This window comes from Piliocolobus tephrosceles, chromosome 15 (genome assembly GCF_002776525.5).
Source record: "Piliocolobus tephrosceles isolate RC106 chromosome 15, ASM277652v3, whole genome shotgun sequence".
NCBI lineage: Eukaryota > Metazoa > Chordata > Mammalia > Primates > Cercopithecidae > Piliocolobus > Piliocolobus tephrosceles.
Window position 1 is genome coordinate 95,538,525 of NC_045448.1, and position 18,055 is coordinate 95,556,579.

An 18,055-nucleotide genomic window follows, 5' to 3' on the forward strand; every position below is an offset into this window, starting at 1 on the left:
TCCCACCCTAGTCCTCACGGGGAAATGAGGCTCCACCTGCTTTGAGTTTAACCTCTTGATATTGGGTGAGGTATCCCTCCTGCACTGGCAACCACACTGTCATTTCAGTATTAAGACCTGTCAGAAGGAAGATTCCAGGACTAAGTAAGAAAGCAGAAAACTTCATGCATTTGCTAGGAATGTGTGAAAGTCCATAAAAGGCCCAGGAGCAGCAGAACGACCTGATGAGCCCCTCAGCAGGGGTGCCCTGTGAGCAGAGGGACCGCTGATTAGAAGTTTCCAGACTGGGATAAGGACCCTGTGACAATTTTACCTGAAGATGAACTTAAAAGGAGATAAACTGGTAGTTTATGGGCAAAGAAGTGTGTGAAGGGCACCATTTATTCTCCACTTTCTCCAAGAACTGCTGCAACGAAAGTCTCTCTGTTGGGACAGTGAAGAGACCTCAGACCCCTAGCAGCAGGTGGCGACCCACATGGCCTCCGGTAGACACTTAAATCCTGGGTGAGCACCTCCAGTGGGGTGTGTGCTGCACATGGATTTCTGGCCGTTTTTAACCTGAGGACCAAAGTGATTAACTTCCCAGGGCCCTTATGCCTTAGAAGTCACAGATCTTAGGTGGGTGAGGAGGAACAAGGGGACAAGAAGTGTGGCTGGCACAGATTCAGGAGAAGGCAGATGGCCGCTCCACCCAAAGGCCATGGCCCATGCAGGTGGGCTGTGACCTGTTCTCTGACAGTGCACCCCCATCAGGGAAGCATTTCTGCACATTTATATTCTAATGCACCAATACTCATTTGCATTATAAGTATGTAATGTGTATCTTTTGGTGTCTTTATCTAGTGGACCAAATAATATATTTGATTACCAAAAATATATAAAATAAGCATATACAAAATAGAAATTAAAACTAACAAGTTAAAATTTGCAACAAGTTTGAATAGAAGTTCTCATGCTTTCTTTGCACAGAGTGGCATGCACCCCACCTTGGACATCTTTGGCTTAGAGCAGTGGTTTTCAAATGATCCACTGATTGGGTCCTGACCGGCCTTTTTAAGAAACGGAACAGAATACATATTGGCATGTGTCCATGTGGTATGGAAGTAGCTTCACAGATCATTTCTCTAGGCTCACACACTCATGCAGTGTGCCCTCAGTCAAGATGTCAAAGGCAGTATCACTGTGGGTCACACCCACAAAGACAGAAAGCCGTTGGCACTCAGGGGAGATGACAGACATTTCCTCCAGCAGAATTAAAGGCCCTCTTCTTTCTGTTTGCACAGGGTGTGAACCTGATGCACAAGGAGGGGGGCCTGGCCCGCGCTTGGCCCTCTTGCTGAGGACCAGGAGAGGCCCAGCAACTGACTCAAAACCCACAGGCACCTGAGGCTGGGACCGGATGTCTGTGTGTCTGCAGGTGCGCCCACCTGAGTTCTATGTGCAGCTTCTCTGGGACAGGAAACCAGCTCCCAAGGTTGGTGAGTGACACCTGAACTTGTCCCGGCCTGTGTGGCCTTGGACCTATGATGCTGCATGCAGTGGGCTCCTGGTGTAGCTGGAGGGATGGTGCACCGGGCTGTGGTTTACAGGACACCAGCCAGACTATCGTGGTGGCTGTGCACTGCAGCCCTCATGTTCTCACCTGCTACCTCCTCAACGCTAATCTCTATCGCCTAGAGAGCCTCCAGGTGGCAAGCATTTCCTCCTTCCCTCCCCCGTCTCTATACCCCCTTCTCACCTCTAATCTCTCTCTGACATCCCAGAGCAACCCCAGGAGCAACAAAGCCAAAGCGATTAGATCAAGATGTCACAGCTGATCCTTGGAGTTCTGAGGATTAGAGCCTACTTCATCTTGTTGCAGGAGTCTCATTTCACACATGCTTCAAATTTTAGTGCTGGGGGCAAAGTACATGCTTGATAAACACCTATTCCATGCATAGGTGTTTGAATGAAAGCAGCTAGCATTTGCATGTGCATGGAGCAATGTCTGTTTGTTGAGTATACTCTAAGCACTGCTCAGCACTTCACACCCATCTACAGAGCTGTAACTCACATCGCACTTCACACACAGGGTCAGCAGCTGAGAGCACTTGGGGGACCTGGCTGGGGAGGGTGGTGGATCTTGCATGAGTCTGAACCTCACTCAGCACTTACTGAGTACCTGCTGCTGGTTGTGAGCTCTGCCAGGCAACTGTGGCAGGTGGAGTTTTTTCACAGCAAGAACTTTTCTTTAGGATGTGTTCCATGTTCACAAAGGAGCTTAAGAATATGGCATGCTGCAACGAACTCATCAATGAAAAATGGGATGAAAGCGCTACTAGAGAAAGGCTGGTCTGAGGGGGGAAGACAACTCAGTTTCTATGGTTACAGACAGGACATAACCATAGAAAGTGACAAAGTATTTCAACCAAAAGTGACATAAGTGACCTAAGTATTTCAAGGTCGTGGACAGGCGTGGGCAGGAGTAGGATGGTGCATGTGTGTGCGCGTGCGTGTGCACAGGGGTCTACAGCTGTCTAAAGGGGCTCAGGTTGTGAGAGCTGACCAGGAGTCAGGAGGGACCACAAAGCCTCTGTCAACTCCTGAACAGGGATCGAGGAGTCCCCGGAATTGGTGTGGGGAGCCCCACGGTGGTTGGGAATCTGGGCCGGAGTGGGAGCAGTGGAATGAGTCAGGAAGGGCCGTGTGCAGGTAGATGGGCCAGAGGGAGGAGACCCCCCAACCATCTGGGGCTGGTGCTTTGGAAGGAGAAGGTGAAACTGGGCACCTACTGCAGGCCAGGGGCTCTGCTTGGCACTGTGAAATAAATACAGACAACCCCCCCCCCCACCTCACAGATACCCAGACAAGGAATAAGTGAGTATTTCATTACATAGAGGACGTCAAATGGAAACTGACCTGTGAGCCAAGACGTTGAGGAGATGTGGGAAGGAGCTGGCCGCATCACATCTGGGGAAGGGTGTTGGGCAGGTGGGAATAGCATGTGCAAAGGCTCTGTGGCAGCAGCTGGCTGGAGTGTCTGAGGAAGAGCAAGAAGGCCAGTGTGGCTGGAGCAGACACGTGGACAGAAATGAGGTGGGGTGATGGGGTCAACTAGTGCTGGAGCTTCTGGGCCCCTGGGAGGTCCTGGCTCTCCCCTGAGTGAGATGGGGGACTGGAGGGCTCTACAGCAGCACAGGGACACAACAGGATCCCCCAGCCATGGCGCTGAGAAAAGGCTGCAGAGATGAGGCGCTTGGAAGCTACTACAATAATGTTATGAGAATATTCTCACAATATAATGAGAAAAGCCAGGCAGAAATACTGATACAGCACAATCTCAAAGTTGTCCAAAATATATGTAAATTTATACATAGAAAAGAATAAAGGAAACAGAACACTATGCTAACACTTTGTTCTTTCCCTAAACGTATATTCATAGTTACTGGTAGGATTACGGGTGATTTTAATTTTCTTCTTTACACTTTTCTGAATTTTCCTATTTTGAGCAATAGCCAGGAATTATTTTTATAATCAAAAAAAGTCATTAAAAACAAAAGAGCAGATTAGGCTGGAGTCTCCATCGACCTATGGGGAGACCTCCTGAGCTGTGGCAGTGACCGATTTTCTTTGATTTTGTACAAAGCGCGAGGTGCCCTAAAGAGCCTTTGGTGTCTTCGGTTTTGTGAGCATGCAGTCATTTTTTAGAGCATGACGTTTCAGGCAAGGTGTAGCAAAGGTTTCCCCTTCGTTGGGCAGTTTGGTTTCCAGCCCTAGGTGACAGCCACCAGCTGAGGGGGACACAGATCTGGACTGACTCCTGAGGGAGATGCCAGGCTCCTGGGGCTGCCCCTAGGAGAAGCTCTAAGAGCTCAGGAAGTGGTAGGGATTAGCCAGGCCCAAACGGAAGGGAAGCAGAAACCCAGAGAGGTGGGCAGAGGACTCACACTCAAGGGCCGCAAACCAAGGCCCAAGATCCAGCTGATGCCGGTTTTTGTAAATAACGTTGTTAGAGGAACGGCCTGTGCGGCCTGCCCTTCCCTGCTGCTTCCAGCAAATTGCAGAGGCCAATGTCACTTGTACACGCTCAATATGCGTCTCCAACGGATAGGGAGATCCACAGGGGCTGGGCCATCCTCAGGGACTGGGGAGAAGGCTGGAAGCCTGGGTCACTTCCTCCTTCCCTCCCCAGCTCTGTTCAAAGGAGCAATTCTAGGCAAGGTGGTCGGCTTTGCAGCCTTGACCCTCTCTTTCGAGGTCTATGCTCGTTCCTTAGCTTCCAGATCCAATCTACATTCTTCTGAGATTTTTCAGTTCTAAAGCTAGCACTTCCATTCCAGCTCACCCTCAGCTGGATCCAAGAACAGTGTATGCAAAATTGCCACAACTAAAACCCCAACTCAACCCAAAGGAACATGTTTAATAACAGGTGAACAGATGAACCGTGTTGCAAATTTACCAGTAAGAAATATGAAGAGCAGAGTTTCAACCAAACGTTCATCAAAAGACTTTATGGAGGTGTAAATTTGACCTCCTGCGTTTATTTTGCTGTTTCTGGTGTCAGGCCCTACCTCAGTCCAGTGGCTTCAGGATAAATCTGCAGCCGTAACACAGTCCTCCCTGGCAGGGCTGGCTGGGACACAGAGGCTTTGGCCTGGCCAGCCCCTTGAGGTCTGAGTGCTTGCGTGGGCTGCTCCCTGCCTCTGATGCTCAAGCAGCTGACCTCAGGCTCTGCCTACAATCCACTGGCTGTCCCTTTCCCAAAAGCACTGATTATTTCGGACAGACTCCTTTGCCCTGGACAGTTCAAGGAAACTCATTCTCTAAGTGATTGTTTCCTTTCATTGAATGAAACCTAAGACTATTCCAAACTGTATTTTCAAGAGGACTGGATATTCATATTGCAGCCTCAAAAACAACACTCTGGTACTAAAATGCAATTTTGCAACAGGACATGGGGGCTTCTTCCTGCTCTCTGCAGAGTGACATGGGAGGTGACACTGGGGTTGTGCAGGGCCCCCAAACTACAATTAACGTAACAATCATTTCTAACACATAGTTCTCCCTTTGTGTACTGTTTTGTGCACTTCACTATGTCTCTAATTTAATCCTCCTAAGAACCTTTGGAGGTAGGTGAAGTTATTACCCCCATTACACAGATGAGGAACCTGAGGCACAGGGAGTGACAGAGCTGTGCCAGAGCCTCTTCTTGACTGTCTGATGCCAACGTGGGCAGGGGCCTGGCCTGTCAGAGGGACAGAAGGGACAGAGGAAGGCCAGCATACCGGGACAGCGATCAAGGCCAGGCATGCAGGGAGGGTGTGAGGTTGGGCGGACCCACAGGGTGGACTGCAATGAGGAGTCTGGGTTTATTTTAAGAGCAATGGGCCCCACTGGTGGCTTTAAGCAACAGTGAAGCACCCTCCTTAACTTTGCAGAAATGGTGCCTGGTTCCACTGCTGTGTGAGAATGAACTGTGGGGTAGGTGGGACCCTCAGAAGCCACATAGGGACCAAGGGCCTGGAGCTGTCCTGAGGCCTTCTGCCCACATCCCCAGGGGACCAAGACCCTGTGGGTTCCCTACGACCAGAGCTCGAAAGCTTTAGTCTAGAAGGCTCTCTCCACATGCATTTTACACTATCAAAGTTCACCTCAGCAAAGCAGGAGTGGGCTTAGGAATGACAAGGATGTGGTCAGGAGGAGTCTATGGACACAGGCACAAGGTCGCAAGCACTGGGCAGAGAAGGGGCCTTGAAGAGAGACCCCAGACTCAAACGCAGAGCAGATGCCAATGTCCTCAGAGTGACCTGCGGAACCCCCGAAGCCCGTTTCCCACTCCCCCTCTGGCCCCAACCCCTCTCCTCCCACCTGCCTGCTTGGTCACCCTGGCTTAAGAGTCCCTCAGCCAGCTCAGGCCACCCCTGGACCTGCTCTTTCCCTGCCCCTCCCCGAAGGCTGCTTCCCCAGCCACGTTCCAGAACGCTGACATGAAGACTGCAGTTCCCTCCTCCCAGGCCCTTCCTCCTCTCCTGCTGTTACTTTCTCCGTGGAGAGTAGAAACCCCTCCAGACTTGCTTTTCTTCACTGTTGTGTCCTCCCTGGTGGATGTGGTCGCCAGGGTTCTCCTCTGCTTCATTCAGGCTGCATCCCCGGGGCCTGGCCCGCAGCTGGTGCTTAAGGACTGGATGAACGTGGGACCCCAGGTGGCCTGGAAGGAACTGTGGGGAGGGCACTGCCCAGCAGTGGGACCTGCTCTTTCCACCAAAGGCTAAGCCACCAACAGAAGCCTAAGGTGGAAGGAACAAGTGGCTGCTCACACCTGGCAGGTGACGATGGCCCTGATGTATCTCTGATTTATGATGAAGTCCAGAGCACAAATGTCCCAGAACGCTGGTCCCTCTGATGGAGGCAGAGTTGGAAAGGACGGGCTGCCTTCATTTGTAAGGGCCCTGAAGGAACTGTTTGTGGCAGCCAGGAAGCCTCTCGACTCTCATCAGAACCTTCTCCCTAATAAACACTGGACACTCAGCAGGGTGGTAGGGTGGAAGGGGCTGAGGGATGAGAAATTACTTAAAGGGTACAAGGACAGACTGATCACTGAAAGCAGGACACCTGGAAAATGCGGCTGATGTCCCAAGAGCTTCAAACTAAGACTCTTAATTGCTCTCACTTTCAAGGATTTGGGAGGTATTTATAAAATCAACAGAGAGTAACTCCGAGCTCCTTTGAGGGGGTTGAGCAGAAACGAGATGAAGCTGGAGTCACTGCTGTTTCTCATTCTGCATCACAGGTGGAATTCAGGTGGTTACAGAAAGTCCCCCACAGGGCACACACACGGTTTGAGCATTTCCCCGGACCTGAATCTTAAACGTGCCTCAGTCCGCAGCACCCTGCACCCTCTCCATTGGAAATAGAAAGTATTGACAAAAGGTACCATGGAGGAGAAGCATGAAGACAAGAGAAGAACATTTCCAACTGGCCCGAAGTGTCAAGCTTGGTCTAAATTCATTGCCAAGTCCTAGAACTAAGGGTGAGGCAACAACCAAGACCTGCAGGACAGAGCTCCCTGCAAAGATGGGCTGCTCTGGAACAGAGATGTTTGGGGTCCCCCAGGACCTCCCAGTGACTCCACATGGGTGTGCTTGGTTCCAGCTGAAAAATCAGACATGGTTTCTTCTGCACCAAACATAGCCCTGGACCTCAGCCAAGAAGTGGTGCTGTCATCCTATAGGCACCCAGTGCCAAATCTCTCCACAGCTAAGTATGCTCTCACCTCCATGCCTGAAAAACTGCAGCCACTCACAAGGTCTGCCTGGGGACAAGTGCCTCGGAGCCAGGGCCCGCCCTCAGGGCTGCATGGAATCTGACACTGGTTTCCTCCCAACTTCTTTAAATGTGGATGGTACTTCATAAGGCCCATCTCCAGGTTCAGGCACACTCTCCAGTCCTGAGTGTTGTGATCAGAACACTCAGGAAAGAAGTGAGCATGGGCCTGGAAGAGTGTGGTCCACACATTAATCCACAGAACGAGATGGTAGGAGGAGAAGCTGCAGGTCAGATTGGGGCAGGGTTCATAACCCAACAGCCAAATGTTTCTGCGCTAGCAATCCTGAGAGCAGAGAACATTGGGGGTGCTAACTTCAAATTCTGGCATTGAACTAACTGCTCATCGGCTGCAGGCCCTGGATGGGGCTTGGCTGCGTCTATCTTGCCAGGAGAATGGAGCCTTCCTCTTCCCCTAAGGCTGTTCTGAAGATTCAATGGCACATGGATGTTAGAACGCACCAAAAGGATTTGAGGATGTGACAGGGCTGGGTGTTCCAAAGGAAGGTCCTGGAGACGAGTGGGGTGCTGTGTGTGGGGTGACAGACGGGCTGTTTTAAGATTGCTAAGGCCTGGGGACACAGCTGCAAGACAGAAGGGCATGTGCTAAGTGTGGAGAGTTCATGCAGATGAGGACTGAGGAAAGGCCAACCATGTTGGGGGTCAGGAGGTGGACTGCTGAGGGAGGCGGGCTGCTGAGGGAGGTGGGGTGGCCAGTGGGCTGGTCGCAGGTGGGCCTGGCGCAGGCAGCCTTGGCCCTAGGCTCTGAGTCAGTCCCACTGCAGCAGGCCCTCCCCTGGGCTGGGCCTGCAGCTTTCCCAATGACTTGTGTGATCGAAGACCAAAACAGATGTCCCTTTAGCAACTAAGATAGACCCTATGGTTAAGGAAACAAAGTTACCTATGGGCTGGCATGGTAACTTCCTAAATTCCTGGGCTACAAGGAAAGCCACACTCTTGCTAAACTCCCTAACAATAGGTGCTATCAGACGCCTCTGATTTACAACCCAGACCACTGCAGCTCTGATGGGACAGAGGACAGACCTTACAAACACCCTTTCTGATAAGCAACTGCAGACCTTAAGCCAGTTTCAGCAGCTTATGGAGGCTGCGCACAGGCTGTGTGTGTCCTATAGTTCACCTGTTGATGGAAAGAGCCAAATTCCACCTCATTTTAATGCTGAAACCCTACCCTAAAGTGACGTGAGAGGTGTGTTACGTACATGTGTGCCCATTCCACATACGCTCAGCTCCCCTTAAAAATATGCATAGCTTTCCCACAAACCTGCTAAATATGTATGATTCTACTGTGTAATACAGACCCTGCAAGCCATGAAACCCAACTGCCCTTCCCTTCTGGGAAGGGAGAGCAGCTTCGTTCCATGTCAGAGACTATCTATTCCTGGTTTGCAAACTGATGTCACCAGTTAAGCTGTCCTTTCTAGTATTTAGCCATCCTGGGGGCCTTTCTGACAACACTCGAATGCTCACTGAAGTTTGCGAGCCACAGCCTAACTTACTCAGGCAGGAAAGGTAGACGTGAAAGGGAAGACAAGAACATGGAAGCCTGGGAGGTGGGGGAAGCTGAGTCAGGGCACCGTGATGGCCACACTGAAGGGAGGGCAGGTGGACGTGGACAGCCCAAGATGCCCTGCAGAGGGCAAGTGTGAGAACTCCGTCTCCTTAGGATTGGGTGGGTGCGCACGCTGAGGCCAGCAGGGCCCGGCGAGGAGCTAAAGTTAAGTGTAAAAGTAACCCTGCCATTGAACTGCTCAGTGGGAAGTGTACTGCCCACATGAGTGACAGGAGAAGCAGAAAAACAGCTGGAGCCTGAGGGAGAAGCAGTCTGGACACAAGGTTGGAGCTCAGTTACTTCCACTGGCCGCAGGCCAGATGCTCCAGCAGCCTGCCCCAGGGCCACCTGGGTGTTCAGCTGCCCCTAGGCTGACACACTTCCAGTCCTGAGTAGTCCCTTGAGGAGGTGACTCACTTAAGCCTTCCATCGTCGCTTCCAGACCAGGACAAGGCTCTGAACTCAGCAAGTGGTAGATCACTTGGTAGACCCACGGAGGAAGCCCTCTTCCTAACACACAATTTCACAACTACTGCTTAAAGCCAACACAGGTAGTCCACTTTAGTGACCAAAACAGTCGGCAATCAGCAACGACTCCTGCTGGTCAACATGCATGCAGCTTCTTTCTGGCAAGGCTGAGTGCACTGGTGCTGAGGACCAGTGCGTGCCCTGCTGGGGCCTCCAAAGGCCCTGAATTAGTGTCTGGCTCTCCAGCATCAAGGTCTTGGGAGAAACCTAAAAGGTATGATGTCTGCCTATGCAGGTGGTGGGGAGCATCCAGTGGGCAGGGATTGCCTGGCTAAGGTGGGTAGGGTGAGATCAAACCTCAGGAACTATGGCACGAGGCTCCATTTGCCCCTTGGCCAGGCTGTGACAACATTTAAGGTGGGCTGTGGCCCCAGTGGTGACTGAGCCACTCAGGCTGCAGTCAGGGCTACTCACTGTCCCCATAGAAGCTCCCAGGGAGGCTGGCAGTGAGGACAAGGGGCTTCACGAAAACTTACTAAGCTGTCTTGCCATGGATGTACAAGAACTGCTGCAAGCTTCCCAGCTTAGACCCGTTTAGAGATGGTCAGTGGGGCATTCCTCATGTTTGATGAGCTCTGTAAAACACTGAACCACAACCCAACAACACTGCACAGGTGCACAGGGTAGCACCTGGGCTCCACACTGTGCTAGGACCTAGAAGGGAAGGAATTGTGCGTTACAGGTATGGCCTCAAAGGGGCTTAGGGAGACAAAACAAACACAGCAATAAGACTCCCAGCAGCTGTGGAATAGCTATGGAATGTGAGATATTCTAAGATGTTAATTTCACAAAGAGCTCAAAAAGACTTAAGAAGAGAGAAATCAGGGCAAGCTGGTACCTAGGCACCCACCTATTTTTGCTGGAGATAAACAAACCCAAACAATTAACAGCCATGTATGTGTGGATCACACCTTGGAGGTCAGATAATAGCAAGAAAATGTACAGACCCCAACCATGAATGTGACTGGAGTCTCCCTCTTACGTAGTCTTGTCTCACTTCTTTACACTCTTTTATTTCTTTATGTCGTTAATCCGATTGAAGGGTAAGGGGAAACAGTGGGTTGTTGGTGAAGGCAAGACCACTGCTTATTCTCCCTGATAGGTCTAAGAATTTGCCTCCTGGACTACTCTGTTCAGACACAGACACAACATCACACTCCAGCAGACACCCAACTTGGTGCTTGCCTAGTCCCTGCCTTCTGGTCCTCGCCTCTGGCTTTCCTGCCCAGTGTTCTTGGCAGTGACCGGGCTTCACCTGCAAGAGGTCTTTACAAAGTATTCCTGGAGGCACAGTCCACACTGACACAGAAATGCAAGCAGGACTGGCATCCACACTAAGGCCGGGGGATCCCTTCCACAGGCTGTCGCTGCTGCAGGAGCTTGTAAAAACAGAGGATGACAAAAAGCAAGAAAAATAAAATGAAACTTCAAACCAAATTTCATCTTCCCCAACCTTCTTCAGAAGACATTCCTGAGTATTTTTCCTTCATACTTTCACATCCCTTCTGATGTGACATCATCAGGGTGTCCTGACTGTTAGAAGCAGCGGCCACATCTGTCAGAAGAAGTGTAGGTGACACCAGCAGTGAAAACACATGCAAGGGGCTCGCCTGGAGAGTGGGACCATGGGACGGGCTTTGGAGCTTGGTTGTGACCCATCTCCATGGTAAACGACGACTTCAAAGGCATTTGCCAGTTCCTCATCTAAGGAAAAGTCCTGGATTATTACTTTGGCACTGAAACTGGGGAGATTCAGCCCTGGGGAACCTCTGACCCTTATTGCAAAATTCCTAAAGCATCACTGGCTAACATCTGCTTAGCCAAGATGAAATGATGGGAATCATTTTTACCCTCCTGCTCCAGACACTGAAACAAATCTATGAAACACGATTTGCAGACATGGAACAGCAGAATGCACAGGACAGCAATCGCCAAGAGCGGAGGAGCCCATGACTTGGGCTCTGTTACTGTCTCTGGGTTCTCCAGCCTCTCCCTGCATTGAGAAGACAGAGTTCTGGGTCTGGGGAGCCACAGTGGCTACAGGATGCAGGCTAGAGTTCTGCAGAGGAGGGAGCTGCAGAGAGAGACAGTCCTGGAGATCTGCAGAAAGTCCCCTGGAGTCTTCAGCTGACAGCTGATCAGGGCATTCATATGAGGGAACTATCCGGCACCAGGGAAAGAACCACCATGAGGAAAAGGCAGAGCAATCTCTGGGCTCATGTAAAGCCAGGAATGATAGTTTTCATTCCCAACTTCCGGAGTGGAAGCCTCATAAATCATGGGGCATGGAGTAGAGAAGGTTATAGCCTCAGAAGTAGAGAAATTAGCCCCACATGAAAGGCTTCCCTGGCCCTGCCTAACAAAGCCTCGAAGCGAGCCTCAAAAGCACCAAACTGAGTCTAAGCAACTCAACAAAAAACAAAGCTCAAGAACATTTGTAGGAATGCCAGGATGTCCAGTACACCAAACAGTAAAATTCACAAAGTCAGTAACCAGCTGAAAATTACCAGGCTTGCAAAGAACCAGGAGGGTGCCTCAGAAGCATCACACAGCTCCATAAGCCTACACAGCCTCCAGTTCACAGGCAAGACCAAGAGTCGGAGGCGTTCCAATCCCATCTCAGGTGGGGATGCATAAGGTCAACAGGGAGCTGAGAACTAGAGTCCTCATCCCTCCATCCCTCTCCCACTGCCTGTGTGGTTCTTGGCATGCTGGGTTTGTCTTTGAGAAGCTGAGGGGGTCTTTGAAAGGAGTGGGGGGGGGGGGAAGGCAGAGACCAGGACAGTGAATATGAGCCAGCTCCCTGACCCAGAGTGCAAGCTGGTGGGTGAACCCACCCAGACAACAGGATCAGATAGGTCTGGAGGCGCTGAGGAGGAGAGAGGAGACTCAGTTCAGCACCTGAAATACTTCCCTCGTGCCTCTCATTAGAAGTCACATCCTTCCTCTCTTCCTCTCTGAACACATCCCGCCTGGCCCGGGCAAGGGCTGAAAACCCTCAAGACCAAGGTGAAATGGCAAATCCAACCACGGCAGAGCTGCTCACTACTTTGAGTTAGTGCAGAACGCAGAGTGTGCACAATTAACAACAATGCCAGAGCTATCCGCTCCCAATGAGAGCTGTCGTGCCTTTGAGTCATCACCACACGTCTCAACAGCATACTTAAGCGGCAGAGGTTCAAAATAATAGCCTCTCTTTGTAAAAGATAAAGCGACAAGGAGGCACCTGTGCTACAGGAGCAGGAGGAACTGAGCTTGATGTTGCTGCATCCACCGAGGCTTAGAACCCAGTGGTCTGATGATGCATGCTATCATCATTGTGCTGAAGATAAGCACTCTCCAATGGGAACTGGCCATCAGCGGGAACTCTTGCTATTTTTCTGGGTATTATATTTCGCGAAATAAGGATTTTCATTTTGGCTGCCATTATTTTTTCCAGGATCTATAAATAGCATTCCATCCACAATTTTCTCGAACACCACACCATAATCATTCAACACCCAACTAAGGCACAAGCATGCTGACATCAGACCAAGGCGTGGGTCTGGCGTCACAGAATCTGAACCTTCTGCCCCCTGCAGCTCTGCTTCTTCCCCAGATCCTGGGGTTATCTTACCACAGCCACTGCTGCCATGGCCTTTATCTGGGTTAGCAGACACTGAGACGACCAGGAAGCTCATCATCATCAACTGGGCCCCACCTCCACCTCTCATCTGTGACCCATTGCTCACCACATGCTCCAGCATCTCCCGACATAGACCAACTCCCTGCTGGTCCACAGAGGTCCAACACCCTCAGGCTTCACACTTCTTATTAGCCAAGTGGAGAGGAGTGTGCACCCATCACATGCTCCTGAAAATCTGCTCAAATAGAAGCAGACAATCAATGGAAAATGCCAAGAATAAACAGTTACAGCTCTAATTAAATTCTAGACCTTCCCCCGGGGAAAGGCACCTACTTTTTCATCTGAAGCCAAATCCAAAGGCCGCAAAATAGCCCGGACACTGAGCGGCTCTCTGTTCCTTCCTGAACAGACCTGTCTGGGATGTGTGTTGGCTGCCAGGACAGGTGCTCCGCACCCACCCTCTGTCTGTCCTCACGTTGCAGACTCAGGTCTGTCTAGGCACAGGATGGTCACTGTTCACCATGGAAACTTGGGGGAACATAGAAAGGGGTCCCTCCTCCTCCCCCCTGTTTACTGTCAGAGATGCTGAGATGCTGGCTGTCTCTAAGGATCCTTGCGATGCCACCATGTGCGTGTGTGGGGTGGGGGCATGAGGGTCTATCTAGGTGACCACTCACACACACACAAGCAACGCTTGGAGCAGCCAATTTCTGAATATCCTATTCAGGATAAATAAAGCACTACCTCTGGGGGGTCTTTTTCAGTTGGTTCCTTGAGATCCGGGTCTCCCCATTACTCTACCTGGACAACTGATGTTGTCAACATGGAGGCAGAGCTTGACACCTGTGTCTGCTGCCTTTCATCATTTTTTGAACCATCCTTGGATCAGCATTCTGGCCCCATGGGGAGGTTTTCCTTGCAGACAAGAGTCACTGGTGTGTTTGCTAACATGCCTTCTAAGTCTCCACGCAAGCCGCCCACCCAGGCTCTGTGTGAGCAGCCAGAGGCAGCCTGTGTCCCGCCCCCAAGTCTCTCCAACCCGAGCTGATTTCTGACAACGCTCCTTAATGACAGCTTCCAAGAGGGCTGCCTCTCCTAAGCGTTCACATCCTGGACCTGTGTCCTGGTTTTGTTGACATCATCCAACTGCGAACCTCACTCAGGCAGGAAACTGCCCTGCCTTCAAACCCATTCAGCTACACCAGGCCAAACGTGTGCAGTGCTCAGGAATGACACGGAGATCTTCAGTCAATACAGGAATGGACTGAGGAGCAGCTTTCACTCCACAAACATTTATACCGCCACCACCACCAGCACACAACAGTGCTCTCCGCCTGCCCCAGCCAGCCCGGCCTGTGTGTTCTTATCTTCTCTACGCCTCATGGCTAGCCCAAGACATCTGCCACTGCCCTTGTTTGAGGGGGGAAACTGAGGCTCAGGAAGGTAAAGGGGCTGACCACAGGCCATGCCTCCATTGTGCAGGTGATGTAGGACAAGCTGGGCCCAGTCAAGTCTGCTCTGAAGCCTACATCACCCTGAACTGCCCGTGGCTGCTCATGGTCCTGTCATCAGGGCCTATGAGGAATGGGCCCTGTTCCCAGGGAACAGCTGAGGGCTGGGCTGAGGCCTGATCCCAGGGAGGTGGGCTTGGACCCTGTGCAAAAAGAGAGGGGGGCTGTAAGGGTACTCAGCCCTGGCACTCATGCTACAGAGAGGGCAGAACTCTGGACGACAGAGTCCCTCGCCTGCCATCCTCCTGCGAGTTCACCCCACCCTGGCCCATTGAGGAGAAGAATTCCTCGGGTTGGCTCATCCTCACTCCCCTTAGAACAAGCACCTTCTGAAATTCTGAAAAACCTCAAGGATTAAAGACCCGGAAGGAAGGCCCTTTGGAGTGTCTGGATTTAATTCTTGTCCCATCCGCTGGACTAGAGTTCCAGAGGGTGAGAGGCCCGGCCCGCTCCTCTCTGTGCCCGAGTGGACACTGGGGCAGGGTCAGCCTAGGCTCCTGGCAAGGGGTGCTGCCCAGCTGGCATCTGATGAACAGGTGTCAGGGAGATGTATCCTGGGTCATGGTGTGGGGACGGCCGCAGGAGAGTTTCTCACATCCTTTTGCAAAATGATGGGAGAAAAGGACAAGGAGGCAGGTTCCAGGGCATGGGACGGTGGCTGCAGCCGTGGGCAGAAGAGCTGGGCACGGAGTGAGGCATCTCTGGTGAGCACAGCACAGATGGGGTCAGTGCCCAGGGGCAGCAGGCCCAGCTCATGGGTGAATGAATGACTGTGGCAGGTGGGTGCCAGGGGCTGTGGAGACAGGATTATTTCTATAGAACAGCAGAGGGAAATGTAGGTATGTCCAGGGCGGGCTCCACCTCCTCCAAAAGCAGCTGCAGCAGTGCAAGGCCAGGCGGGCTCCAGGCCAAGTGTGTGCCCTTCAGCTCACTGTGCCACTGGCAGGCCCAGGTGGAGATACAGCCATGGAGGGAGAGTACTGTGCAGGGCACACTCACATTTACTTTGTAAGATCCACCGTGGGCTTAGCATTGTGCCCTGCACCGCGCTGACGGCAGGCTGAGGCCAGGTGAGGCCAGGCGAGGTGGGAGTCCCTTGGTGAAGCCCACAGGGCAGCTGTGTGCTGGGCAGAACCCTGCCAGGTGCCTGCAGATCCCAGCTGGAGCGGCTGTGGAGGACACCTTGGTGCAATCCAAGCTTAGTGAGCACGAAAGAAGATACCCTCTAGTGTGAGGTGACAGTCTGCTGCATTCCTTCAAGCACCAGGGGACAAGCATCACTGGGACTGTGCCAGCTGCCTGCGCAGTAGCCCAAAACAGAAGCACCAGGCTCCCTCCTGGCAGGTGGGTCTGACTCTCTCAGGAACCCTGCCAAACACCCAAGCTTCCACCTCAAATGCCTGTGCGGCCTCCCAGAGGGAAGCAGTTTGGGCCAAACCAGGACTTTCCGACCCACCAGGATCCATGCGGTGTGTGGGATGCACGCAGTAAGTACATAAGGAATGAAAAGTCCCACGAAACACCTGTTCAGGCTGGTCTTCAGTGGCTGCTGAGAGCCCCAGGGCCTGTGTCAGAGCCGAGGCCGCCAGGTTATGGGTGTGTGGCGTGGGGCCAGCACTGCATGGGCAGCCATCTCAGGAAGGGGCAGGAGGGGCAGTGGGGCCCCTGCCCAAGGATGCTCGGGGGGAGGTCTGCGTCTCTGATCCTCAAGGACAGTCCAGGGCTTCCTATCCAGGTGGGTGGAACGGGCTGTGCTCAAGAGTGGAGGCAGAACCTGTGAGTGGGTGCGGGGGCAGGTGGGGCTGTGGAGCCCTCCTCATGGTCCTGAGGGAGGAGGGCTTTAAGGTGGCTTTCAGACACACAGGCAGTCATGCCACAGGCAGGCACAGACGCAACTGACTCCTCAGTTTGTCTCTGAGTGTGTCTGTGGAACCAGGAAGAGATGACAGCCTGCTGGACTGGGTCTCAGGCCTGAGCCCACTTGCAGACTCCCAGTGGTGCCTGACAGCTTCTTCCAGAGGAGGGGCTGAGGGGCCCATCGCAGGCTTCAGCCACCTCTGCTGCTGTCAGCTGCCTTGGTAAGATCCTACCTGCCCTGTAAGATTTGCTTTTAGCTTTTGAAATTGCAGTTAGAAGTGCACAAACCTTAACGGGACACCATTTCACAGCTGCATAATCTGTGCAGCCGTCCCGAGATCAGGACATGAAACCTTTCTGCAGCCCAGAACCTCCTTACCTCTTCCAGTCAGAATCCCCAAGGTCACCACTGCTCTGACTTCTGTCACAACAGAGGAGGAGTTCTGCCTGCTTTTGAACCTCCTAAAAACCCATACAGCATATACTTTTACGTCTAACTTCTTTCAAAAATTTGTCTTGGAGATTTGTCTATGCCCTTAAAGGCGTTACTCTTTCATTCATAGCCACGGTGGGATAGCATCCCATTGTATGGATATACTGCATTTTCCTCAGCCCTCCCACTGTTGATGGACACTTGAGTGGTGTGCTGTTTGCGGCCATCGTAATGAAGTTTCTGTGAACATTCACGTATATGATGGGCATCCCAGTAAGATTCTGCCTGGAGAAAAAAGTCTCGCCAGATAAAAAATGCCCAAGAACTCAAATTTCTGACTTCTGGACAGCACTGTAAGTGGTATTCAGGTATTAAGTTCTTTGGTCTTAAGCACCAAGACAGAAAAGCTGAAGCAAATGTGCAAATTGGAAACTCACAAAGTGTTGAGGACAGATGTGAATCTTACAGGAGAGTGTGTGTGTGTGCAAATCATCTGCCATGGCTGTGGGAGGGTCTCAGATGGCTCGAGCAGCACATTCAAACTAAATGTGCGAGAACTACTGGTCCCGAATATTTGGGGAAGAGGGTAAGAAATGAGAGACAAGGCTGCAAAATAGACTATGGCCTAACTGCAAAGGGTTTTGAATATCACCCTAAAGCACTTGGACTTGATCCTGTAGGCAACGGGGAATTGACATGTTTTAAACAAACTAAGTATCTGCACACTGCGTGGTAGGTGTGGCAAAGTTGGCTGTGTCACCCGTGGGCTTTCGGTGCCAACTCTGAAGCTCTTAAGTGTGTTAGACAGGGGGGACACATGGGGCCCAGCACTGAGCTGAGTAAACTGCAGTTCATTAGCCAGAGACAGTGGACAGGCAGGAGATGCTGTGAGGGCAGGAGAGCGAAGGGCCAGCTAAGTCTAGGGCCAAGAGGCCTGCGCTCCAACCCTGGTTCTGCCACTCCTCGGCTGTAGGACCTTGAGAATGCTACGTAACCTTTCTGCGCCTCTGCTCATCTGTAAAGCAGGGCCATTCACGGTTTTCACACGCCATTGTTGCTGAGAAGGTTAAATGATCTAGTACTTACAAGGTCTGGCATACAACAGGCACTCAGGAAGCATCCACTGAAGCCCCTCTTATGGGACGACACTGGTGGTTACAGGAATGAAAGCATGCGGTCAGCTCACCAATGTGCACCTGTGGCCTTGCACTGACAAATGGCAGACA

The 18,055-nt window shown here is 51.8% G+C and overlaps 1 protein-coding gene across 1 annotated transcript in view; it reads right to left on the reverse strand.

Annotated features, from left to right (window-relative positions):
- The window catches only part of SH3RF3 (SH3 domain containing ring finger 3), a 374,941-nt gene that overhangs the window by 115,006 nt on the left and 241,880 nt on the right, over window positions 1-18,055 (reverse strand). The window lies entirely within an intron of this gene.